Here is a 27,726-nt window from a genome sequence, read left to right on the forward strand (position 1 = left end):
AAGAGCTTTTTCTTGCTAACCCAGGTCTTTAGTTTTTTTTATTTAATGAAACCCTGAGCAATCTACTCAGTAATGTTATATACTAATTCATTATAAACATCCATTTACATAGATTTACATAGATTATATTTTTCACATTTATGTATTTATTTGAAATAATTATTTCTGAGTATATTAAAATGTGGTCTTATGATTGGCTTTATGCAGTGTTAATGCTTCAGTATGAAACTGAATAATAAAACCAGCCATATTTTTTTCTCTACCTGGTTCCAAGTCATCTGTTTCGGGGTTATCACCTCCAAAAGAGAAATCATTCACCTTTGTAGTCATCAGAGTTAATAATTAAGACACTAAGAGGCATAAATCTCAGTGATTAGCTTATTTAAATGTTACTACTACTTTACAAAAAAGTTTGAAGTGATAAAAAGAAATGATAGAAAAACTTAAATTTACTTTAATCAGCTCAATATCTGGCTGCCCTTTTTTGAGAGGGACGGGTGACTGTTTTTAAGTGCTTTCCCTTAACTCTGCCTTTATTAGGACTGCAATATGGTATCAAGGCCTTGTGTTTTGTCTAGTTTATTTTCTATCATCTGCTACTGATAGGTGTCCATATAAACAAACCCATAGTCAAAGCTAGACTCTGGGAGCACAGTGGCCTAGGATGTATACTTTGACAACATAATAAGCAAGAAGCCAGCAAGTAATTTTTCTCTGTGGACTCCAGGACTTTTAATGAAGCACAGAAAATTTACATTAACATGGCCTTTAGGTCCTAAAAGCGTTGTCCCATCTCAGAGTTGTATTTATTCTGTTCTTATTATCAAGATTTTCTTACTGTATTATGTGGTCTTAAGTTATAATCAATTTAAATACACAAATGTTATTTCCCCAGGCCTACCAATCATCTAAAAATTCATAAATTAATTCACAAAATATTTATTGAGGGCCTGCTCCATGTTGTGCTTTGTGGTAGGCCTGGGATTTTAGTAGTACACAAGACAAAACGTCCCCATCTTCATGGAGATTTCAAGATTAGTGGGAGAGACAGAAATTTAAAGAGTCTAATTAGAAGTATGAAGAGTGTTACATAAAGGAGCAAGCAAGTGCCTCGGTTTTATGTAAAAGGGAAACCCAAGGTAATATAGGAAATCAGGAAAGGCATCTCTGAGAAAATGACATTTATGAGGAGAGCCTAGAGGATGGAATTGTTGCTAGCAGTTTATCCTATAAGGAAGAACTAGGACTCTGGGAAATAAAATGGAATTTATCACTGGATATAAATTCAGAGAAAAAAGGCTATGTAGCATAATAGAAAGACTTTAAGGCTTAGGAACGCCACAGACCAATGTTAGGGTCTAACCTTACCAGTTTCTAGGCTGTATAACCTTTGGGAAATTACGTGTCTCCCTGTTGTATGTGCCATAAAAGTGGAAATGATAAATACCACATAGGATGAATGTAAGGATTCTGGGAGGTTATATATATGAGAGTGCCTGACATAATAGTAGGTCCTCAAACAAAGTTAATATTATAATATATAGTGGCCCCAAATTCAGGGTTTCTACAAACTCACAAAAGGAAAGATGGGGTGCATGACATGAAAGTGCTTTTGATATAAAACTAAATGACTTCTAAAATGAATTAGGGAAATAGGCTGTAGATTCATCCAAACCTGTGCCAATCGCTCTCCAGCCATTCACTAGTTGTGTAGCCTCAAGCAAGTTACTTTATCCACCCTGAGCCTCGGTTTCCTCATCTGTGAGACAGGCTATAATAGTGCCAGAGGGAAAGGGAATGGAGGGATGGGTAAAAAGGGTAAAGGAGAATGGGAGATACAGATGTCCAGTTGTGGAATGAATAAATCACAGAAATAAAAGGTAGAGCATAAGGAACAGAGCCAATGATACTGTAATAGCTTTGCATGGTGACAGACCGGTAGCTACGCTTGTGGTGAGCATGGCAAAATGTGTATGTTGGCTCACTATGTTGTACACCTAAAACTAATGTAATGTTGTGTGTCAACTATACTCAAATTGAAAAATAAATTAATACATTAAAAATAGTGCAAGGTTGGGCGCCTGGGTGGCTCAGTCGGTTAAGCAACTGCCTTCGGCTCAGGTCGTGATCCTGGAGTCCCGGGATCGAGTCCCACGTCGGGCTCCCTGCTCGGCGGGGGGTCTGCTTCTCCCTCTGACCCTCCCCCATCTCGTGCTCTCTCTCTCTGTCTCATTCTCTCTCTCAAATAAATAAATAAAATCTTAAAAAAAAAATAGTGCAAGGTCACATAGTGTTAGAATAGAATCAGATAGGCAGGCCAAACTGATGGGAGTGCTTCCAACGAACAGTGAAAGTTTGGTCAGCCCATCGTTTATACTCCCAAAGCAGTAGTGGTGATAACAGCAAGAGTAAGAGTAATCATCTCTGGCTCTCCTACGTATACACACAAAGTGGGAAGTGGGAGATAAAGTTGGGAGGACAAATCATGAGAAAAGGGCATCAAAATGAAAGATGTACATTTCAAAGAGTAGTGTAGAAACACTCTAATGGTTCAGATATAGTATTGGGTGGTCAGGGGAAATGCAAAAGTAGATTTGGCAGAAAACATCAAAAACATCTATTCATGAAAAGATTTACAACTGATTGGCTGGTTGGTGACATCTAAAGTTTGGTCATTTTTTCTTATATAGGGTACAAGTTATCTGTTGCTGCATAAAAACTGCCTCAGAATTTGGTGGCTTAAACAATCAGTATTTGATTCTTCACAATTCTGTGGGTTAGCTGTTTACTTTATGCTAAGAAGGGAGTTTCCTCTGCTGGTCGTGCCTGGGGTCACTGATGTGCTTGCAGTCATCAGGTGCTTCGGCTGGGGCTGGATTGCCCAAAGTGGTCCCATCACAGGTTTGGAGGACGGTACTGGCTATCAGCAGGATCTCTCTCTTCAAGAGTCTCTCTCCCTTAGGAGAGTAGACTAGGCTTCTTCACAATGTGGTCTCAGAAAGGCAAGAAAATGAGAACAAAAGCTGCAAGTTCTCTTGAAGTCTCAGCTCAGAACTTCTGAAATATCATTACTACCACATTCTGTCGGTCAAAGCAAATCACGAGGCCAACCTGAATTATGGAGGTAAAGAAATAGACTGTACTTCTTGGGAGAGGGGCAGCAAGGACAAACTGCAAAAGAGATTACATATAGGGTTAAGAGAAATTTCTATAGGGAATTTTTTTCTCCCACTGTACCACACAGAGCTAGCTCATATTTGTTATCCTTTCATGGTAATTATACTATCCAAGTTTTATTGCCATATGAAACCTAACCTTACTCCATTTATGTCTGTCTTATTGCCTACAATATACGAAATATATAGACAGTCAAATCCCTATGTCAGGAGATCTCATCAGTTAATCTTCATCAGGATCATCAGGGAGCTTCAAAAAGGCATCTCTACCTTCCACCGCTTAGGTGTTCTGACTTAATAGATCAGGCATATGACCCAGATATTGCTTATTTGCTTTGTTTTTTTTAGAAGTTCTCTTGATGATGCTAACAAATGGTCATGATTGAGAACCACTGCATCTAACATGTTCCAGTTCTTCTTAAGTATAAATATTAGTGAACTTAAAAAGTCCTTCCCTTACCTCCATCATAGTACTAATTATTTTATTTCTCCTACCCTTTTGGGCTATCACTTCTCATTCTTCTTTATGGGAATCTCCTCCTCTATCTTTAAATGTTTTTTTCCAGGAATTCATACATACATAGTTACTTCTGTAACCCTATACCCTATATAATCTCTCTCTCTCACACACACACTCACACATACACACACATTCTGAGTGTGTGATGACACCCCCAATCTATGACTTCAGGGCCAATGAGTCCCAAACTATGACACCCTGTCTTTTTTTTTAAGATTTCATTTTTTTAAAGATTTTTATTTATTTATTTTTTGTGAGAGAGAGAGAGCATGTGCACACATAAGTGGTGGGGTCAGAGGGAGAAGCAGACTCCCCACTGAGCAGGGAGCCCAATGTGGGGCTCGATCCCAGGACCCTGGGATCATGACCTTAGCTGAAGGCAGACACTTAACCACCTGAGCCACCCAGGCATCTTTTAAAATTTTATTTTTAAGTAATCTCTCCATCCAATGTGGGGCTCTAACTCACAACCCCAAGATCAAGAGTCACATGCTCTACTGAATGAGCCAGCCAGGTGTTCCCCCCCTCCTTTTTTTTTTTTTTTTTTTTTTAGACTTTTATTCATTTATTTGACAGAGAGAGAGAGAGAACAAGTAGGCAGAGAGGCAGGCAGAGGGAGAGGGAGAAGCAGGCTTCCCGCTGAACAGGGAGCTCAATGCGGGGCTCGATCCCAGGATCCCGGGATCATGACCTGAGCCAAAGGCAGCGGCTTAACCAACTGAGCCACCCAGGCGCTCCCCCCCCCCTCCTTTTTAAAAGACTTTACATGATCCCTATTTCTAAACTTACTCTGAAACTTCAGACATATATTCCAGGTGCCTATGGGGCATCTACATATACTTGTTACTTAAGTATCTTAAAGTGTATAGGTATTAAACAGAACTAACCTTTCTCCTCATTGTCCCTTTTTGATCCAATTTCTCATTGAATGTTACTACCATGTACACAAGTAAAAATTCTATTTGTGATTCTAGATACCTCCCTATCACTTTGTCCCTATGTTCAAGATAGTCTACCTTTCTAACAGCTCTCATCCTCATTAGCTCACCTTTCCCCCCACTGTTAATGCATTGAGATCATCATCACATTTCATTACCACTCCTTCCTTGTCGGTACCCCTGAATCCATCTGGATATGCCCTATTTCAAAAGATTTCCATTCAACTGCTGGAATAACCACTCTAAAATACAAAACATATCATTAAAATACAAAACGTACTGTCCAGTGGAAAATATTTCATTATTTGCTATGGTTGGAGACACAGTTTAAGGTCATACTATGACAGGCCTAGGGATGAAAATCTAAGCATTTAGCCTTCAAGATCAAGAGGAAAATTTTTGGCCTAGAGCTTAATTTATGAAGAAAAGTATTTTGAGAAGATTGATGTGTCAGTGGCAGGAAAAACCTGGGGGAAGGAAGACCAGTTGGGTAACTATTGTAATAATTCAGGCATGCGGTAATAATGATCTGGTCTAAAAGAGTCCTAATCCCACAAATGTACTGACTGGACTCACTTGTATTTATGACCATGAATCTCAAATGGGTACTCCCAAAAGCCAGACAGTTCTACTATATCTTCCATAGTAAATTCATTTTCCTACTCTCCAACCTAACACACATCTTAAATCCCAGCACCCTCCTCCTACCTTTCATTCTCTACTGCTACACTCACCTACTAAGTCCCCAAAATAATTATATCAAAAAATGGATTATATAAGAACTATCCCACCTTTCCTCCATAAAACTTTCTACTCCACCTGTCCCTGCACCTGTGATCCTTTACCTTTCCTCTGATCTCTGTGAAAGCAGCATCCCCACTCCTTCCTTCTTGTATGAATCCTTTCCCACACCAAACCTAGTCAAGACCTCTGGGAAGTATCCTCTTTTTCACCTTTATGTTGATTTCCTATTCCTATAAACACAAATGAGGTCTTAATATTGTCCTTAAAAAGAAAAAAGGAAAAAAAAAAACCAAAAACCTCCCATTCCACATCTCATTTCAGTTAATATATCCTCTCTTTGCTACCCTTCTCAAAAGAAAACTCTCAAAATAATTACATACAACTGAAATTACTCTTTTATCACTGAGGTGGTGGTCTAAAATATGTCCACAAATTCTTCAGCATTTGTTTCAAAAGGTGGAGCATAAACTTCCTTAGGAATCCCCTTTTTGACACACTTCTAATGAACAGACAACAGCAAAAGTGATACTATGTAACTTCTGAGAGTAAGTCATAAAAAGTATCACATTTGATCTCTCTTCTGATCTCTTGCTCTGTGGGAAAACCTGCTGCCATATTGGGACCTGCCCTGTGGAAATGTTTTGAGTGCAAGGAAGTGTAGCCTGCTGCCAACAGCCAGTGAAGAACTGAGACCTCCTATCAACAGCCTTGTGACTGAGCTCTCTTACAAGAGAATCTTTCAGGCCTACTGCAGCCCCATCCAAAGTCTTAACTGCTACTTCAGGAGACCCTGAGGCAGAACTAGCCAATGAGACATGTCTGAATTTCTGATCCATAGGAATGATGAGATAACAAATGGTTGCTGTTTTTAAGTTTGGGATTTTTTTTTTTTTTACTGTAGCAATCGATAGCTAATAGATAACTAACAGATAACAATACAAACTAATACAACAATACTAACAGATAACTAATAGATAACTATAACAATAGATAACTAATACAAGATAACCAACACAATATACAATATAACTAATACTTCCATTTCCTTTTCACCCCAATCCAATTAGGTATTTGTAATCATCACTCCAACAAGATGGTTCTTATATACTAAATTAAATTAAATTGCTTAATACCTGTAAAGCATTTAGAACAGCTTCTGGGCTGAAGTGCTAAGTGGGTGTTAATAAGAGTGGTATTACTTCTATTATTGGAAGTAGCAGTAGGAATACAAGGGTCACTGAGGACCATCATTTTATAAAACCCAATGGTTAATTCTCTGTCCTTGTCCTTGCTACCTCTTATAGCACAAACTACTCTCTTCTTATTGTAAGAAACCCTTTGGCTTCGTAGTATCAGCCTACCTCATGGTCTTTTTTTATGGATTATCCTGCTCTGCCAGACTTATAAATACTGAAGTGTCCATGCATCTTTCCTGTTCTCTCTTCTTATTATTACTTTCATTGACATAATCTCCCTAGGTGATTTTATCCAGTAGCAGAGATTTATATACCATTATTTTTCCCCATACCAATTCTTTATCTCCAGCTCTGCCCTCTCCACGAGTCTCTAGATATGTATGTTTCTTTCTCAACATTCCCACGCAAATCTATTAGGCTTCTTAAATTTAGAATGCCCAAATAAGAACACTTGATTTTCTACATACTTTTATCTTATGTCTCCCACCACTAAAATGTAAGCTCTATGAATATAGGAAGTTTTTCATACCAGGCACTAGTTTCTGAAGAATCTGTACTTAGAATAGTGCCAGGCACACAAGACGTACACTAGAAATTTATATAAATGAATAAATATTTCACTATATATGAAGAATGGGTTGGATCATCTAAAATACTCTGAAAAATGTAAATAACTATAAACTTAAATTATAACTTTTTTTTTATTAAAGATTTTATTTATTTATTTGACAGAGACAGACACAGCGAGAGAGGGAACACAAGCAGGGGGGAGTGGGAGAGGGAGAAGCAGGCTTACCGCGGAGCAGGGAGCCCGATGCGGGGCTCGATCCCAGGACCCTGGGATCATGACCTGAGCCGAAGGCACACGCTTAACGACTGAGCCACCCAGGCACCCCTAAAATAACTTTTAAATAGCTTTAAATTCTATTTAAAAATCTCATAAAGGTAGTTTTTCTTTTTTGCAAGATTAAAACAACTTATAAAATAGTATATAGAACAAATTATTATGGCATATTCCATGTTTAAATTCCTTGTGGTAAATCTGACCTTCAAAATTATTTGTATTGCTAGAAAATGCTTTAAATGATTATCTTCTTTCTTCACCTAAAAAATTGAAAAAATACTATTGAATATTTGCTTCCTTGCCATTATAGATTTCTACAAAACTTAACAGTCTGTAACAGCTGCCATCTATATTTGAAATTTGAAATAAAAATTTATGGGGATGGATGGCTCAGTCGGTTAAGTGTCCGTTTCTTGATTTTGGCTCAGGTCATGATCTTGGGGTTGTGAGATCGAGCCCCATGTCGGGCTCTGCACTGGGCGTGAAGCCTGCTTAAGGTTCTCTCTCTCTCCTTCTCCCTCCCCCTGTTTGGTGCACATGCCCTTTACTCTCTCTCTAAAATAAATAAATAAATCTTTAAAAAAAAATTATGAATTGCAAGGCACCTGGCTGGCTCAGCCGGTAGAGCATGCAACTCTCCATCTCAGGATTGTAAGCTGGAGCCCCACGTTGGGTGTAGAAATTACTTAAAAATAAAAACCTTTAAAAAAATATGAATTGCTATCTTTTCTAAATACTGTTTTTGTCTTGGTAGACCTCAATGTGAGACAGGAGTCCATCAAAATCCTAAAGGAGAACACAGGCAGCAACCTCTTCGACCTCAGCTGCAGCAACTTCTTCCTAGAAACATCAATTGTCTAACATTTTGTTGCGCTCCTAATATGTGCCAAGCAACACATACGCAGTGTGATATAAAGATAAACAATATGTAGTTCTCGCTAGCTAACAATACCACGACAGACGTAATCAGAGACAGACATGAAACCAATGTCTAAGGCCATGTATTTGGGGATAAAGGTGATGGGCCAACTAACTATGCCAAATGAGACTGGGAAGGCTTCCCAGAGTAACAGCATATCTCACAGAGTATAGTAACTATAAGATCTGTCTCAACAGAATTAAAAATGCATCTAATCTGACTTAATTTTTCAATGTTTTTCTAATTTCTTCCTTTTTTCTATTTAAATAAAACTTCCAGCCCAGCTATACAGTTCTCATTTACTCATGCCAATATCCTTGATACAAATTCATAATTATTTTAAAAAACTATCACTAGTGTCATGTGACTGAAGTATTTATATTAATCCTATAAATGTTCCCCATGAATTATTCCTTAAAATCACTGTTTTGATTTTTCTTTTTTATATCTAGGTCACATGAAACACACATTTTCCAATATCTTCAGTTGCTGAGTATCAGTGATTTAAGCCAGATAATATGCTAAGCTTGACATCACCAGAGTCATATAAAGAGAATATATTAGGCCAAGGAAATCTGGTACTTTCTCTTAGCCCACTCAACTATGAAACAAACACTCTTGAAATCATTTTACTTTTGACTACTGAGCATCAAGTCCCCTGTAACCAAGGAAACAGGTTTCAGCTCTCAGTTTAACAGACAAAAGGCAATTATCTGTCTGAGGTAAATGTCCATCCTCAGCACTCTTCTGAGCTAACACAACCCACTCCTTCACCTTTCTTTAACTTCTGTGCATCGGTAACTTACATCACAACTTTCTTCTGCCTCATATTATCTGTGGTCTCTTTGTGAGATATTCCTATTTTGAAATTACAGGCAAAACTTCTTCCATAATTGAGGCAAACTCTTAAGTGTAGCCTTTAAAAATGACATGCCACAGAAACTAGAAACAATGAATGCCACAAACAGTAATTTGTTATTAAGACAGCTAGCTAGGAAGAGTGTCCTAAATACAATGCAGGAATTTCTGAGTAGCTCAGCTACGTGGTTCTGGCTCATAATATCACAGGAAGTTTTAGTCAAGCTATTGGTTGAGGCTGCTGTCACAGGAAGGTTCAACTGGGGCCCTAGGATCCTCTTCTAAACTTACTCATATACCGGATAGCAAGTAGCGTCACTTCTGCACAGCACGGCCTTCTCCACAGAGCTGCTTATGACATGGCAGCTGGTATCCCCCAGAGTGAACAATCCAAGAGAGACAGAGGCAGAGAGTTAGAGTATGCACCCAAGACAGAAGTCTCAGTGTCTTTCATGATCTAATGTCAGAAGTGACACACCATCATATATCACACAGACCAACCTTGTTACAGTGTTATAGGAGAATACACAGGATCTGAATACTGAAAGGTAATACCTGTGGGTTCAGGCATGTTGTGAGAACAAGAGGAGTTAATATACATAATACATGCAAAGCCATGCCTGACTCATAATAAAGGTTACAAAAATTTTACACATATATCATCATCATCATCATCATCATCATCATCACCACCACCACCACCACCACCACCATCAACATCAGAGGTAAAGTTAGGATATAATTCTCTGGGAGATGGAGGAAGAGCCTGACAGATATCCTCTCATGCCCTTAAACAATCAATAATACACAGAAACATAATCCTAGTATTGCCACTAATTATAGGATATGAGCATGGTTTTTACTTATTTTTTTAATATTTTATTTATTTGTCAGAGAAAGAAAGAAAGAGAGAGAGCACAAGCAGGGGGAGTGACAAGCAGAGGGAGAAGCAGGCTCCTCACTGAGCAAGGAGCCCAATGCGGGGCTTGATCCCAGGACCCTAAGATCATGACCTGAGCTAAAGGCAGACGCTTAACCAACTGAGCCACCCAGACACCCTATGAGAATGGTATTTAATTTTTACTTCGGTTTCCTCATCTTGAAGATAGGGTACCAGAATTAAAACAAAATCTATATAGTATGCCCTCTAATTCAAGTATCCAATAATTCTCGCATTGTTTTCCTTTCCCTGTCAATGTTCCAGGAATATAGGAAAAACATCTTTTTCTCCCCATCTCACTCAATATTTTTAATCAACTTATCATTTCCAGGGTCCTCTTGGAATTCTTTTTTTTTTATTTATTTAAATTCAATTAGCCAACATGGAATTCCTTCTCTTAAAATTGCTTGTTAAGTGACATTACAAAGATCCACAGACTCTTCCTCAATTTTGCATACAAAAATGTATTTCAAGTTGGGTGTCCATCTAAGAGATCTTTCAGTTTTCATTACAGAAAACAATTTCTGGGGCACCTGGGTGGCTCAGTTGGTTAAGTGGCTGCCTTCGGCTCAGGTCATGATCCCAGGCTCCTGGGATCGAGTCCCACGTTGGGCTCCCTGCTCAGCGGGGAGCCTGCTTCTCCCTCTCCCTCTGCCTGCCTCTCTGCCTACTTGTGCTCTCTATCTCTCTGTCAAATACATAAATAAATAAAATCTTAAAAAAAAAAAAAAGAAAACAATTTCCATGATAACTTCCTTACTTTTTCTGGGTGTTTATTTATTCTCATCTATTAGGCTTGTCCTAAGCATCGTCTACAAACATTCCCTGCACATTTATTTTTATAATCTTCAGGTCTCTTCTCTCCTTGATAAAGTAGCATATAATCTTCAGCCTCTTTTGATAGCCAGTGTAGATGTTACTGGATTTAGCATCTTGTAAATACTTCCTCACACTTTCAGTTAAGCTCTGCTGCATAATGAATAAGATTTCTAACAAAATGACATTAAATCTTGCTCTGTAGTTTGCAATACTAGCAGTGCATAGTTGAATTAATTAAAATGTATACTTATAAGACTGATAAACATGGTAGTAACCTAGAGCATTTGATTTTATTCTTCTAAAAGGCAAGTCAGTCATCCAGGTTAGCTAGATAAACCCTGCATTATGGGTAGTTTTCAGGGAATCTGTTAAATAGGTTAGAGAAGATAGATTTTGGAGAAAAAATTACATTTGTTTCCCCAATATCATCAAAGATTGTTTCTAAAACTCTTGTCTCTTTAGCAGCTGTAATGTTTTCCCATAAAGACTATTAATACCTAGATGGTTTTATTTTTCAGATGTTTTGTTGTTGCATATAGAAACAACTGTTTTCTGTATGTTGATTCTGCATCCTCCAGCTTTACTGAATTTATTTGTTCTAATAGTTTTGTGGTGATCTTTAGGATTTTCTAAGTGGACAGATAAAACAGAAAAGACTCCCAACTGGCACATTTTCTTACAATTAGATAGTCCCAAATTATTAAAGTAATAATTTAACACAGATAAACACTCAAATCTCAGTCACTTCTTATTCATATTAAATTCAAACGGGTATTCTTGAACAAAGGGTAACTCTTTCCCAAAATGGTGTTTAAGGGATATAAGTTACCCCTATCTTGTGAACTTGTCATTTTCTTGGCCTTGTGGTCACCAAGGTCACATACAAAGAGGGGCTAAAAGGTATACTAGTTTCTTAACCCCATCCCCGACCAGAAGTGACACACATTACACTTCTTTAAAAAATTATTTTATTTATTTGAAAGAGAGAGAGCGCAGGAGTGGGAAGGGGGGTGGGGAACAGCAGAGGGAGAATGAGCAGCAGACTCCCCGCTGAGCAGGAAGCCCTACTCAGGGCTCCATCCCAGGACCACAGGATCATGACCTGAGCCAAAAGCAGACGCTTAACCAACTGAGCCACCCAGGTGCCCCATTACACTTTTGATCACATTTCATCATTAGAGCTCAGTCATATAGCCACTTAATGTAAGAAAAACTAGAAATGATAGTGTTCTAGAAAAAGGAGGAGTCAGAGTTGCTCATTAACTATGGTAGTATCTATGCTAATTCTGAATTACAGAAGAACAGAGCTAAAAGGGACTTCTTACAGAAGAACAGAGCTAAAAGAGCTAAAAGAGCTAAAATCTTCCATCCAACCACCTATTTTATAGGTGAGGGCCCTGAGGACTGGAATAATTAAGTAGTTTACCAAATGTAAACAATATGGTTAATAGAGAATATAGACATTACCACTTATTACCTGATAGTTTGTCCAGTTCATCCCATCTTAAAACAGAACTTACGGCGGTAACTCCAGCTATTCCCTATCATCCACTACAGAGTCTGCATCACTTCAGTAGCCCCACCCACCACCCAAGATTCCCATGCTCCTATCAACAGACCTAAAACCCATAGTGGATTGGCCAGGAAACTCACTTACAATGAGCCGGCCTTCTGGGGGACAATAACCTTAAGAATTTGATGCAAAGAGGGCAAATCTTGTCAAAAGCATGAATATCAACTCATAAAATAGCAGAAGATACTTCCAACAAAACTAAGTGATTGGTTTGCCTTTTAAAATGACATAACCTAACTAAAGGATGAGTGCTTAAGCCCCTCTATTCAATTAAATCATCTGGATAAAGGCATTACTTTGGGCATACGATCATTGAAATTTAGAATCTTTGTTCTCAATGCTTCTACAACTTCCCTTTGTCTGGAAATAACAAATTACCACTTACCATGCCAACAGATAGGCCTCCACAAAAGCATGTTAAACTTTTTCAATCTCTTTGCTTTCATCTTTTCAGGCCATCATTTAGTGATCATACCCTGTCTGTATACTTTGCCAGGGACCACAGTGAATCATCTGGCAGAGGGATTCTCCAATGCATCATGCCCAGCAGTGTTGTTAAAGTTGGGGAACTGCTACATTAATGTCCCTTTGTGATATAATTCCTTAGAACAATTGGCACTTGCACATTTCTAAGACCTGTGTGTAGCAGGCAACACAATGCACAGACAGAATCTGCTTTACCTACAAAAAATAAGCCCCAAGATTAGGATCTATTTTTACTTGATTTCAAGGCATTTGCAATACCTATTTTCAGGTAGTCTATGCTCCTACATGGCCCTGTGAATAACTCTGAAACAGTTTACCAAGAACATCATGCTAGCTGGGTCTCTAAAAGTCCTGAACAAACACATGTGCTACTGCAAAAGCAGTTGAAAATTGGTCTGGTTTCCACAAACTAAAACTTGCCATATTTCAATGTCACTAAGTACACTATCATGAAACAATTTTTTTTTAAAGATTTTTTATTTATTTATTTGAGAGAGAGAGAATGAGAGACAGAGAGCATGAGAGGGAGGAGGGTCAGAGGGAGAAGCAGACTCCCCGCCGAGCAGGGAGCCCGATGCGGGACTCGATGCCAGGACTCCAGGATCATGACCTGAGCCGAAGGCAGTCGCTCAACCAACTGAGCCACCCAGGCGCCCTCATGAAACAATTTTTAAGGAACTATTGTCACAGTTACTCCCAAGACAGATGTCCACCAGATTCATTTCACAATTTCCTTAATTAGACTTTTTCTTTCAGCATCAAAACACAAATAGAAGGAGACTATGTTATATTTCAAGAGAACACACCAACACTTTGAAAATAATTACTTTTTGAAAGATAGTTATTACATAAATAATTGATTGCACTGCTAAGTGCTTATAAATGCTTCATATAACAAACTGAATACAAGCAATCGTATCATCTACAAGCAACAACTGATATAATTACATTCACTATGACTATACAAGATAGTCTTTACCAACTCCACACTGATTTAAAGTAAGTTGTCTAAATATTGAAGGAACTCATCAAGAATTAAAATTTATCCCAATTTCAACAAACACATTACCCTATTTGTAATGCAGGAAGGAAAAAGGAAAACAATGAACAAAAGAAATATACAAACGTAGCAGTTTTGTTATTTCAACTACATAATTTATACTAGGATCTGTTTCACATAAAAGGTTCACCGAGGAAAAGCAAACCCAAGATAGATTTGAACGCATATGCAATTAGTAACTGAATCACTCCATTTAAATTTAAATTTCAATAACTAATGAAGTAATAGAATCTTCAACTGTAGGGAAGTGAAAAAAGGTAATTAACAAATGTTGGAGTCTCTTGAGCAATAATATCTGAATCTTATCCTAGATTCCTGATGCTTTGGATCACCTACCTGGTGTCCTCTCAATCTGGGGACAAAGTCATTCTTTGAATATACCTTTCATTTATTCAATAAATAGCTGTTGAGCATCCAATATATTCTACGCATGGTATTACATTTTAGGAATACAATAGAAATATGGTACAGTCCTTGCCCTCAAGGAGCTCATGCAGTGATTAGACCAAGACAGACTTATAAATAAATAGTCACAGTAAAACAATAAAGGGATCCTGAAAGAAGTCTGGATATTGTTCAATGTTGAAACAAAAAGCAAGCAGTTAATTGCAACAGGAGGGGTACGGGAAGAGAGGAGTATGGTATGGTGAAAGGTTACATGGAAGACGTGATGCACTAGATGAGTAGGTGTTGTACATATGTCAGCAAGGTAAAAGATGTCCCAGAGAATGGAAACTACATTAGCAAACTCTATCAGCAATGGAGAAGAAATTAGTTTGTGAAGGTTGATGCAGACTTTGCAAGTTGGGGCATGAATTAATGAGACAGAAACAGAATCCTGGCCCTCTCTCCTTACTCATTCTCCCCTACTGATCTAATTTAGACACACTGATCCTCAAAGCCTCCTTTATTAGATTCATTGAACTTCCTTATTCATCTTTTTCCCTTCGAAGTAGCCAGTAGAATGAAACTATTAATTTGTCACCTCTTCAAGTTAATATGCTATTCATTTCAAGATTCCAAAGCAACCCTAAAAATATATCAAGGAACCAAATATTATACTGGCCATTAGCATATTTCTTGGGATGGATTCAACAGGTATAATCAAGTAATTATTTTTCTCCTACCACAGTTTAAAACTTCCTGTAGGGTCTCCCTCCCCAGCTTCCAGATGCTATCTTGGGCATAATTTATGCCCAAGCTTAGGTTGCTTTAGAATTGTTTAACTACCTAAGTTTAAGAATTAAAAAGTTCACTGTAATCAAAATCATGTATCTCACAAATAACAAGCTTCTTGCCTTCCCCTGGCTTAGGCCTGGCCTTGTCTTAGTGGCCAGCAGGGAGGAAGAGGGCCTTGATCTGTTCTTTTCCTCTCCTTGTCCTTCCTCCTCACCTTCTTTGGACGCATTGTGCTGTCTCCTGCTCTTGCAGCATGCAGGTGAGAAAGAAAGAATGAGAAAAGGCTTGTGTGGTTCTCTCCCGGCTGTCAACGTCACCCACCTACTGGGCTGAGTCTCAGAGTTGCTTCATCCCTCTCTTACTTGGGTCTGTTGCAATGACTAATGCCATTCTCTAGAAGGAGGAAAGGATGCTGTTAACAGTTCTTTGGCCTAAACTGATACTACCAGAAACAAACAAGCAAATAAACTATTAAACCTTCCTTACATGAAAGTAACAGAACAGAGAGAGCCACAGCAGAGTGACTGAAGCTACAGAAAGGAGGGAAGAGCATTAAGTGGTGACTGCTAAAACTGAAATTCTTAAAAGGAGAAATGTCTTATGTTGAGAAAAGACGTAAATTATCTTTTATCATTTTGCTTGCTTCCAGAGAATTGCTACCAAATATTACCCTGTTTCACTTCAGTAATCCCTATCTGAATCCTTTTTGGCTGTAAACACATGTCTGGAGATGCTCCTCTCATCTTACACTCTGTCAGAAGCACCAGGGAAAAAGGACCTCAGCTCAATGAGGGTCCTCGCTGGAGCTGAAGACACTCAGGACAAAACAAATTGGCCGTTATCCTTGAGGGCAATGTGCCTCAGAGGCCAGTGACCCCAGGGCTCTGATATCTCTATTTTTCTTTAACTTTAACACTTATCCACAAACCACCCTCTCTAACAAAGGTATGCATGTGACAAGCAGACAAGCTTTGTTCAGCCAGTGTCTCTGTTTTAGGGGTATCATCATTTGTTCTCAGCAGGAACTGAAGACAAAGAATTGGACTTGCTGGCTGATCTCTAAGTAAATTCCTCTTATTATATCCTCAAGTCCTTCACTGCTTTCCAAAATTTAAAGACAAACTTGAAGAGAATATCCAAACAGGCATCTCTTGCTTTAAAACAATGGGAAACCCAAAGGGACCTCAGGGTCTTCAATGAGCAAATCAGTCTTCTCCAAATTTGTTTTATTTGGCACTGAATGAGAAAGAGACTGTTTTTAAAATAACTGTGAAAATTGGTAGACTCTCCTGATATAGTACACTGGCCAACTTTTAAAAGTTGGTAGTAAATTATATTTGCAGTTATTTCAAAAAGAGGTTCTGTATAAATACAATGGCAACTGATGGTCCATTGAGGCCATAATTTTTCACTGTACCATTTCAATCTTTTCTAAGAGTAAGAAAAAGAATGTTTCTAATTACATTTTGTAAAAGCAATAAATTTTACCCCTTCAATTACATTTAGATTCAGGAAGCATTTTTTAAAGAGCCTTTTAAAAAAGATAAATAGTATGTTTTTGTTAATGGACGTAGAAATTTAAAAAAATCTACACTAACCACAATTGAATCTGCAAATTCAATGAATTATCCAGAAGACATATACCCTAGCTTCCAAATTAGAGAGCATTTAATCACATATATAAATGTTTTATGAACTTCTCTTACAATGTCTTTTAGCCAGCAGATTCTGGTGACAGAAGAGTAACAGAAGACCACTCAGGTCATGAAATTTTCCCACTCACATTTTACCCGGCTAGTCTCCATGTTCATATCATTTCAACATTCTCGACAGTATTCTGATCTTCATTTTTATTGTCTCTAGTTCAATTCAGAGAATTATTTACTGAGTATACTAAATTATATTTCATTGAACTAAAAGAACAAATACATCAGCAAATATGTTTCACTTTAGACACATACAATATATTGTGTCTTAGCCTAACCTAACCACAAGGTTAGTATCCAGATGGCTTGACCTCCTCCGCTTTTTGATTCCTTTTAATAGGGTTCTCCTGATATTTATTTGCCAGTATTATCTAAATGCAACTGTTTCATTGTCAATCTATAAAATGGAGTTTTAGTCAATCACAATGTAATGCACTCTCAATATAGTACAATTTTCATTTAATGAATTAATTTTTATGCAAATTTAACCTTTAATGGTGCTACAAACAGTTGCATTCAAGTTACATCTCCATAACATTTCCCAAATGGTTTAAAAGTAGTGAGAGTGGAAAACAACTAATTTTTTTGGTAATTAAAATGCCCCAAACATTACGTCGGGCTTAGTAAAATTCTCCAGTGTCCTCATTTATTTGTCAGTACTTACTCTGCATGATTATGACAGTAGGCTTGATCCCCTTTGGTGCATGTGCCAAGAAGAACATTGCAAGTAAGACTTCAGCTAAATGGACCACAGGTCAAAACCCCTGATAGAATAAGGCAAGGTCATATCTAAATTGACGCCATGGAACAGTGACGTTAAAATCTACCTGAGAGCTTTTCTCTAAACACAATTATGTAAGAAGGTATAAGTCTTGCTAATAATTTCTCTTGAAACACCTTAATTTCCCTGAAACCTAGCTACTGGGGACAGAGTATGGGTTTCTGTGTGCATTTGGTGTTTATATTTTTAAAAAGGTTAATTAAAAGGTGATTAACTCCATCTACAAACAACAGAAATACAGAGTAGAGATGTATCTCTCTTCCTGTTCTGAGAGTAACGTGGTAACTACTGCTGTAGAGGAAAGCTTATCACAGGGTCTGGCACATGGTGTATACTCAGTATCAAGACAGTACCAAGGAATCAGTAACATATGGTTCCCCTACTCACTGGCCAAACCTGCTATCCTTATACCCAGACCTAGATAATTTAGCACAGACTGTGGTGTTATCATTTTTACAAGCAACACCATAGGCTCCAATTTAGAATGTTAAATCCTGTGGGTCACATATACAACCACTTAAGCAACCTCCTTAAGTGTCTTCCCATTACCATGTTTCAATCAAATGGTCCCCTCTATTACCTGTGCATGTCTGCCTTCCTCATTAGATTGAGGGCAGGGCTCATCATTTCTAATAACGTGTGGTTCAGAGTAAGAGCAGTCACAATGGATGAGCACACCAAGCTCAATGTTCAGGAGCAAACACCTCTGGCTTTATTCTTTATTCAATTATCTCTGAGATGATAGGGAAATTGCTGTCACATGCAATTTCTGTGTAAAATGTGTGGGGAAAGCAATTGGCTTGAGCTGTAGTCTGAGAATTGTGTAATCAGGTCAGAATGCTTAATGTTAAAAAAGTTATGCAGGGGAATATTGATTCATTCGTGAGACAAATATTTATTGTGTGCTTAGTAGGTTCTGAGTGCTGGAGACTCAAATTTAAAAGAGACAAGAACCTTCTTCAAATGTTGTAGCGAAAAATCAGTGCAATGTAATGTGATAAGTACCATGCTGGAGAGACGAACAGATTATAATAGCACTACTACCAAGTAGGACCTGGAGGATTCATGAGACAAAAAAAAAGGAGCATTTGGAGACTAAAAAAAGAAAATTTTACAGAGGAAATATCTCTTTAGCTCTAAGAATGAATATGACTTTGGCAAATGAATTAGGTAAGGGAAAGGCATTCAAAAGAAAAAGCATGGTGAAAGGCATAAAAATTATGAATTCATTTTATGAACTAAAAATTATGAAAGTTATATTAGATTCAAAAAACTTAAGATAGTTTGGTAGCCTGGGACAAAAGGTTTGAAGCAGGAAACATAAAAGACAAGGCTGTGAATCAGACTTGAACGACATTGGACATCGGTAGTGGTTTTTAACAAAGAAGAAACTATGACAGCAAGGAAGGAAATGTGATAATAGCAAGATAATTAACCAACAGGTATTTATAAAAGTACTTTGAGGCAAGAATGTTGTAACACAAGTTTGATTACAGCATTTAAAGTTGAAGATATCTTTGTACCAAAAAGTACAAAGAAAAATAAAAGCTACTTAAGGTAACTTTTATTACCTGAACTCTTTATATAAATTTTATCTAAAGATATTTAGCTTTGCCATCAACTGTCACACACATACACACACACACACACACACAGATTTAGAGGGGGGAAAAGGTAAGGAGAACACAGGTACTTTATTAGTATCAGCATGAAATATCCTTTTTTTTAAAATATAATCTCCCTCCACATCCTTGGAAGTAATAATTCCAATCAGCCTTTGTTTTTGTTGTTTTGTTTTAGTCAACTCTGTTGGATCATAGTGTTACTATAACCGTTCATAATGTGAGCTTGGAGATTGATTCTTATGATATCACTTAGAAGGCTGTCCCTTGTTTGCTCTTCTACCTAGAAAAGGTAATCATTACTACTTTAATCTAGTTGTTTTAGTCTTGCTTCCTAAAAATCACATTCACACCTCAACTGAAAGTGACTCATGCAAATAATTTTTACCCATTTTAAACACTTTCTACCTAAAGTAGAGGTTGATAGGTTAATTCAGGAAATTATGTAATTTGAAATTTTAAGCACTGCTTTCTTTTTTATATAACTTTCTTATTATTACAGAGTAGAAAAATGAAAAAGTACAAGTTAGCAAATCTGCTATTAATATTTTGGTATTGTCCTTCTATCCTTTCTCTTAATATCCTTTTCTTTATCCTTCTATCCTTCATCTAAATAGCTAGGTAAAGAGGAAGGTAGATAAATAGGTAGATGGATACATACATAGATTAAAGAGAACATAGATATAGATATAGATAGATAGATAGATTTAGCTATTTGATGCAAATGGAATTATATGTTGATTTATAGCTTACATTTTACTTTCACTATCCCCATCCTTCAGTTTTTCCACAAGACTAATGACTGTGAAATATGCCATATTATAAGTATACTATAATTTAATCTTTTATAGTGGTATATTAACATTATTTCATTGTTGAAAAAAACAAAGTTGTGTACCTTAATATTTTAGAGAAATGCTTTCTACAATTTACTGTTAACTAATAAAGGGCTTTGTAGAGTCTTTAAGAACACTACAAATACCTCAAGAAAATGTAAAAAAAAAAATGTCAAGGTACAGGAGTGCCTGGGTGGCTCAGTTGGTTAAGCGTCTGACTTGATTTCGGCTCAGGTCATGATCTCAGGGTGTGAGATTGAGACCCACATCGGGCTCTGCACTCATCGGGGAGTCTGCTTAAGATTCTCTCCCTCTCCTCCTGCCCCCTCCAGTGCGCTCTCTCTCTCAAATAAAGAAATAAGTCTCAAAAAAGAAAAAAAATCTTTGCTTTCAGGAAAGAGTGCTTGCCTAATTTTAAATTCAGTGTTTCCTGGCTATGCTACGACAACATCCACTGTGATGAGCTGAATCATATCTATATTTTACACAGCAATATCTAATAATGAAAACCAGTTAGTTGGTCAAATTAGCCAAACCAAGCATATCTCCAATTATTTGTAACAACCAAACTTAGTGGTTCTCAAAATCTAGCAGACATAAAAAAAAAAAAAAATCATTTTGGGAACTTTTTAAAAATGCAGATTCTCAAAATTGACCTCCCACCCGTAATTCAGATTCAGTAAGTCAGTGGTGAAACTGAGGAATCTGCATTTTTTTCAAGTATGCTAGACTAGTGGGCCAGCAAACTCTCCTTAAAGGGCCAGATAGTGATATTTTATGCTTTGATCGTCTGTCACATATTTTTCTCTTTGTTTTATATAATTTTTTGTTACTATTTATGTCTTTAAAAATGTACAAAACATTCTTCACAAACTGAGCCATACAGGCTCCAGGGCAGATTTAGCCTATTGGCTGTAGTTTGCTAACCCCTGCTCTCGATTTTGATGCAAATGATAAGTGGATAGTAATTTGAGAATTGCTGCACAAGGAGGAGCTCAGGAACCATATGACTGGTGTGGTTACCTCAATAAGCTATTATTTGGTATAAATTAATATTACTGTTGCTTTATACTTCTCCTTCTAGATAGTAATAAAGGCATATTCTTCTGTTGGATGTTTAGCTACTGTACCTAGGGTGGTTTTGTTTGTTTTCTCTGGCTGAGTCCTAAAGGACAGAACACTTCATTGTCTACAATGAACTGTAAGGTCATACTAACATGCATTGTAAAAGGCACAGGGCAATGATGTTACATGTTGACACTATGGTTCAATTAATATGTGGGTCCCAGTCCAAATTCTGACATTACTGATAGAATTAAAGTCAGTGAACTGCAAAATACTTTAAGAAGAGCTAATAACGGCTGATTATGGACTTTGTTCTCTTTTATACCAATATAGAAGATTGCATTTTCCAATGATGGCTACAGTATCTTCCGCTGCACATGTTTTTCTTAACAATGTGATTTTGACACTCCTATTGAGAGGCTGTATCAATGAAACTGGGTAGGCTTGTAACAACAGCAGAAGTGGCATTATATGACTTTTAAACTATGTCATAAAGGGCAAGAAAGCTTCCAACTGGCTCTCTGGGGACACTTGCTTCCAGAATCCTGCTGCCATGCTGTGAGGAAACCTACATGTAGAGGCCACGGGTACATATTCCAATTGATAGCCCAGATCCGGACTCAACATATAGCCAGCATCAACTGCCAAACATACCAGTGAAGATGCCTCTAGATGACCCTAGCCTCTAGCTATTGAGTCATCCCAGCCATAAAATCTTCCCAGCTGAAGCCTCTGACATCATGGAAGAAAGAAGTCATTTCCAGAGTTGCCTGTCCAGATTCCTAACTACAGAAACCACGAGAAATAATAATATTATTTTAGTTTTTTAAGGCACTTGGTTTGGGGATAAATTTTAAGCAGTAATAGTAAATAGAAAAGCAAAGGAAACAAATCCAATGTTATTCCCATGACTTTGATAAATTTAACAATCATTAAAAAAATTAGAATACTACATGGGCACCCATGAACATGGATGTGTGTGTGCATACCCCAATGACATTTTAGGAAACCCTAAAAGAATCCATACTTTGTTTTTCAAAGAATTATATTTAGTTGAGGGTTTAGTGGATAAAAATTAATCATATGTGAAGTCCTATATGTCAAAGGTGTCAGATGGCTTTTTAAATATAAATATATAAAATGTAGATATTTTATACCTATATAGACATATGAGAAAACTGAATATTAGTTATAAAAATGGCAATTTACCAAAATAAATTTGTTATTAGAAAATAAAGCTCAGCATAAATCTTTATGATAATGACTAAGACACCTGATAGCAGGATATACATGCATACACAGTAGTGTATATGGTATAGTATTGTTACTTTTTTAATAAGAGCAGCAAAGTTGTAGAGAAGAACCATTAGCATCATTCCAAAATTCCATTTCCCAAATTCTATTTTCATTCTATTCCATCCCACATTCTGCTTATATCTGTCCTTGAAAAGAACAGTATCACCCAGGAAATTTTTAAAAAATCAAATTTTAACAGTACCATTCCTTACCATGGTCAGCATTTAAGGAAGGAATTGTTAATCTTAGAAAAAGGTCATATTCAGATTATGCCTATAAATTTGATCAAAGTGAAATCATAAAATAGCCATCTTCACCTCTGCTTTTCCGGGAAGCCTTATAAATTTTCCCTTATAAGGGCTGTGCTAACTTAACATGTAATCATGTGCAAAGAAAGCATCTGTGTTGCATTTGAAAGAAGAAAATGTTCAAAGTTGCTTTTAACCTACAACCTGGCCAAAATAACTATAATATAGAAAAATCAGCATCATGTGGTAGAAAAATTATACATTTGACTCTTCTGGAGATAAAGGTACTGCAGGTAAGTTATGATGCTCTAACTGTGCACAAGGCAATTACCCTATTTAAGCACAGGTATATATCAAGGATTTTATATGGTTGTGAGCCAAGGTAAAGCATTATATGACAGTTCTAGTTTCACAACTTTTAAATGTTTATTTTTATTAGTGAGTCATACATTCCTTTATTAAGTCCACAAGATTCGGTGGTAAATCAACTTGTCTAAGAAATATCTACATATTCAAATATGAATGGACATAAAATTGCAAGAATATACAGTTTTCATTGAATGTCAAAACATGTTAGACTAGAAGAGACTTCAGTGTGCCCCTAATTGACCAATTTCCCATCTATCTCTGCCTTCCCACTTCCATCTTCCTCTCTTTCTCCCTCCCTCCTTTCCTGGTACATGTCCTTCTAATTTTCTTTATTCTTTTTTAAATTTTTTTGTTCAACAAAGGTGAAAAAGCAAAATCACAAAAATGTTCCAGATCTGTAAAAGTGAAACTAATTAATAAAAGTAAATACATTCAGGGGCGCCTGGGTGGCTCAGTTGGTTAAGCGACTGCCTTCAGCTCAGGTCATGATCCTGGAGTCCTGGGATCGAGTCCCGCATCGGGCTCCCAGCTCAGCGGCGAGCCTGCTTCTCCCTCTGACCTTCTCCCCTCTCATGCTGTTTCTCTCTCTCTCGCTCTCTAATACATAAATAAATAAAATCTTAAAAAAAAAAAAGTAAATACATTCAGAACTTACTATTTACTATACCATGCACTGTCCTGAGTGTTTTAAAAATATTGCCTCAATTAATCCTCAGAACAACCCTATAAGAATGGTGTCAGTATTACCTCTATTTAACAGATAAAAAAGCTGAGGCACAGTAAGGTTAATTTGCCCCGTTACACAGACAGGAATCAGGAAAACAGGATCCAAATCTAGGCAGTATGACTCCAAAATCTGCTCTCTACCATAGGCTCTATTGTGGACTTTTTGTCAAAGATTCAGTTTACACTAGGCCAAATATATAAGAATTAGCTATTTTTTATAAAATGGCATTTAATAGATAAACACTAAAATACAAAAGGAAGTACCAAGGGGCTCAAATTCTTCGAAGGCTCTGGACCCCTGGAAAAGAATCCAAGAAATGCATGTAGAACTGTTCCAGAGAGAATCTGTGGAATTGCAACTCGTATTTTCTATCCCATTCTGAAAAATATTTGGAGAGGAAGGAGGAAGTCCTCAGGGGGCTTCTCCAACTCCATTCTTTTAACTAATCAAAAAATCCTCACTGGTCATAAATTTCAGGAATTTTAACTTACAAAACCAAGTCATGTTCAATTCCCATTTATTAGTCTTGAATGTCTAGGGACACAAGTACTCCAAAGGTTTGAGAATTCTATTAAAGAATATCTTTGGAAAACCTCGGTGAATCCAGTAAATCGGGGCAGCTCAGACTCTTGCTTTACAAAGGTTTTGTAACTCATTCTGCTATCAAATTTTTTCTCAGAGATTCAGGAAACAAATGGGAATACAGGAAGAACCTCAGATAATAGGCATTGCATAATGGAAGAACAAAAAAATGTGGCAAACAGATCTGAGTGAAAACCTCTGCCTCTCCATTTACCATCCCCCATGTAAGAAGTCCTTTATAAGCCTGTTTCTTTCTCTGTAATACGGCAATACCAGTATTAACTTTGTAGGCTAGTCATGAGGATTAAATGAGATTATGTCAGAAAGAACGCTTGACCCAGAACCTAGTATATGAAGAATTCCTATTAATGCCTGTTTACAAATGAAAAAATTGAGACATTTACACCTAATGTTGGTTAAGTGTTCCACGATTTTTGCAGATCCCTGTTTTATGGAAATACAAACCCCTCCAAAATTAGATGTATGTTTTTACTTTACATAATATATTACCATGGAAATTACACTTCATACATACTCAGTGAACTTAATATAGCAATTAATTGCTAAAGAAATATATAGTCTTCTTAAAGAAATATTTTTATATTCTACAAAAAGGATATTTATCTACAAAACAAATATTTTTCTCTCTGTCATACATGTAAACTGAAAATTAAAATAGTCGTACAGAGAAATTACCTCTAAATTTTGCAAATATTGCCTAAAATACTTAGCTTTTTTTTAAATTAAATGACTGACATATAAGAAAATGTTTTAAAACTAGCCTTCAGACAAGAATCACAAAGCAGCAGGAGATAAGCAATAGTCAGTAACTACTAGATTCTGGCAAGTTGCTTAGCAACTCTGGAACTGCAGTTTTTAGGCTCTTTATTCAGCTAACAAATATTTATTGAATACTTACTACATGCATGTTGCCAAGGAGAGATACAAAGAGCCTCATGAAGAGCATATTATTTTTATCATTTCCTCCTATGACAAACTGATGCTAAGCAGTTTTATAACTCACCTATACTCTTAAGACGAGGAAAATGAAAGAAATTGAGTTTGAATCCAAGCCTGATGGCTTACAAAGACCTTGTTGTTTTTCATTCTGTTGTCTATTGATGAGCTCTAAATCACTGTCTTTGGAACTATACCATAGCCTGTCTTATAGTTATGTAACTGTTTCATTTTTATACAAATTTTAATATCCATGAGGTATAGGGATGCCATCAGCTTTCTTTTGTATCTCCTAGAACAGTGCTACTCAAGTAGTGCTTCGTGGGATGCTAATTAGTAACAAAGGGTTGTTACTAATTCCCAGCAAAATAGGTATAGATATTGAAATTGTTAAAAATTTTTATAGCAGTTTGATTGAATAATTTTATGTCCGTTGAACATAATGATAAAATGTTTGGGTGTACATTCTGTATGTTTTATCTTTTTAAACTGGATCTTTATACCTCTTTTTTTAAAAAAAATTCAACCTTTGGGGGGTCTAATGAAGAACACTAGACAGCACAAGTTTCAAATCAACATTCTGATCAGTTTTGACATACTTACGCACCCATGAAATCATCATCACAATTAAGATAAACACTTCTGTTACCCCCACAAATTTCCTTGTGCCCCTTTGCAAGCTACCCCTCTCTCCAGCTCCATGACAATTAAATAGCAAATGGGTGTGACTCTGTTCCAATAAAAACTAATCTATGAAACAAGACATCAGGATGGATCTGGCCTGTGGGCTGTAGTTTGCTGACCCCTCTTCTAGACAGTCATTCCATTGACTTTGAAAAGCACTGTTAAATGAATTAAAAAGAAAGAGAGTAAGGAAGAAAAACTACTGGATTTTTGGTCCTCAAGTCATGTGGAACCTAAGTAAAGTATTGCCAAAGCAATCCTAATAGTAGCTTATCTTTTGTTTTGAGATGGCCTTTGCTTCAGAACCTTAGCTTGGGTTTAACTTTATCAAAGGGTCTTTAGTAATAATAGCATGGAAGTAGCACTTATTATGATTGGCTGATTGTTAAATCCATTTATCTACTTTTTTTTTTAACTTTAATTTACAAATTAGCTACATTAAATATATGACTTTACATAAAGGAAACAAGTCATGGGCATTTTATAACAAAATAGGTAGTGTCCAAGGGTGGGTATTTTGGACTCTAAAAGAGATCTTTCTAGTTATAGAAAGAAAATTCCACCAAATATTCTGAAATTATGAATAGTGAACACTCACCCCTAGGCTTAAAGGAAATCTGAGTTACCAAAGTATTAATTAGCTTTCCAAGCACTAGAGCACTGGTTTCCTCAGAATACAATTCATTAATCACAACATCAGGTTATGCAGCATTGCTTTTCTATATATTGTTTTTGCCAAATGAATTACCACTACCATGGTCCTACCATAATTATGAAAAAAAAATAGAAAATAAAAAGCAGAAATAATGTGGCAAGGATCCAAAATATCCTATCTCTAATTTTTAAAGTTTGTTAGATTTACCACACTTTCTTATTTCTAATTTTTATCTTTCTCTAATTTTTAAAGTTTGTTAGACTTATCACACTATTAATCTTATACTTTTAAGAAAAATATACATTAGAAGTGATTATAAAACTTGAGGTTCAAGTGGATCACCTCCCTCACCATCCCAGAGTGCAGGAGGAGTTCCCATTAGCTAGTTTGTACATCAGAAGAAATATATTATATAGGGTATACATAAGAGAAGTGAGCTTAAAAGAACAAAGTAACATGTCCAAAGTTGTACAACTGGAATTTCTATATTCACTGTTACTCAAAAGTTTTCAAGTCACAAACTACATATGTGGGCCCATGTGTGTAAATATGTGTGTATATACTGCAAAGGTTAAAATTTTCTCAGCCTATTGCTCCATATCACCCCCACCACTACCAACCAATTGCATACTTTGAAACAGGGTACTAAAAAGGTAAAAGATCAAAGTATTTCAGAGAAGATGATATAAAAAGGCGTTGTTTTTATTCTTAATTGCTAACAGTTTATGTCAAAGATACATGAAATAGAATTTTTATTATGAACCGTACTTCCATTCTATATGAATGTGAGAAAATTTGATGCCTCTGCCATAGGTTTCCGACTTTTATAAAAACACCTAGGTAACTATAAGATAGTCCCTTATTAATAATATTTTAGAGCCAAACATTGGACAAACACTTATTTAGTTAGACCAATACTATACATGAAAGTGAACATCTGTAGCTG

General features: G+C 36.6%; 1 protein-coding gene and 1 long non-coding RNA gene across 2 annotated transcripts in view; both read right to left on the bottom strand.

Annotated features, from left to right (window-relative positions):
- The window catches only part of NAALADL2 (N-acetylated alpha-linked acidic dipeptidase like 2), a 1,210,813-nt gene that overhangs the window by 814,878 nt on the left and 368,209 nt on the right, over positions 1–27,726 (bottom strand). The gene's annotated exons all lie outside the window — the stretch shown is intronic.
- On the bottom strand, positions 14,966–17,657 carry LOC135363668 (uncharacterized). The gene is made up of 2 exons (XR_010409602.1): positions 17,623–17,657; positions 14,966–15,645 (listed from the first exon to the last, which is right to left on the bottom strand). It is a non-coding gene; the product is annotated as an uncharacterized LOC135363668 (long non-coding RNA).

This window comes from Mirounga angustirostris, unplaced genomic scaffold (genome assembly GCF_029215605.1).
Source record: "Mirounga angustirostris isolate CCGP_5_RB_7025 unplaced genomic scaffold, mMirAng1.0.hap1 SCAF_1, whole genome shotgun sequence".
In the NCBI taxonomy this organism is placed as follows: domain Eukaryota; kingdom Metazoa; phylum Chordata; class Mammalia; order Carnivora; family Phocidae; genus Mirounga; species Mirounga angustirostris.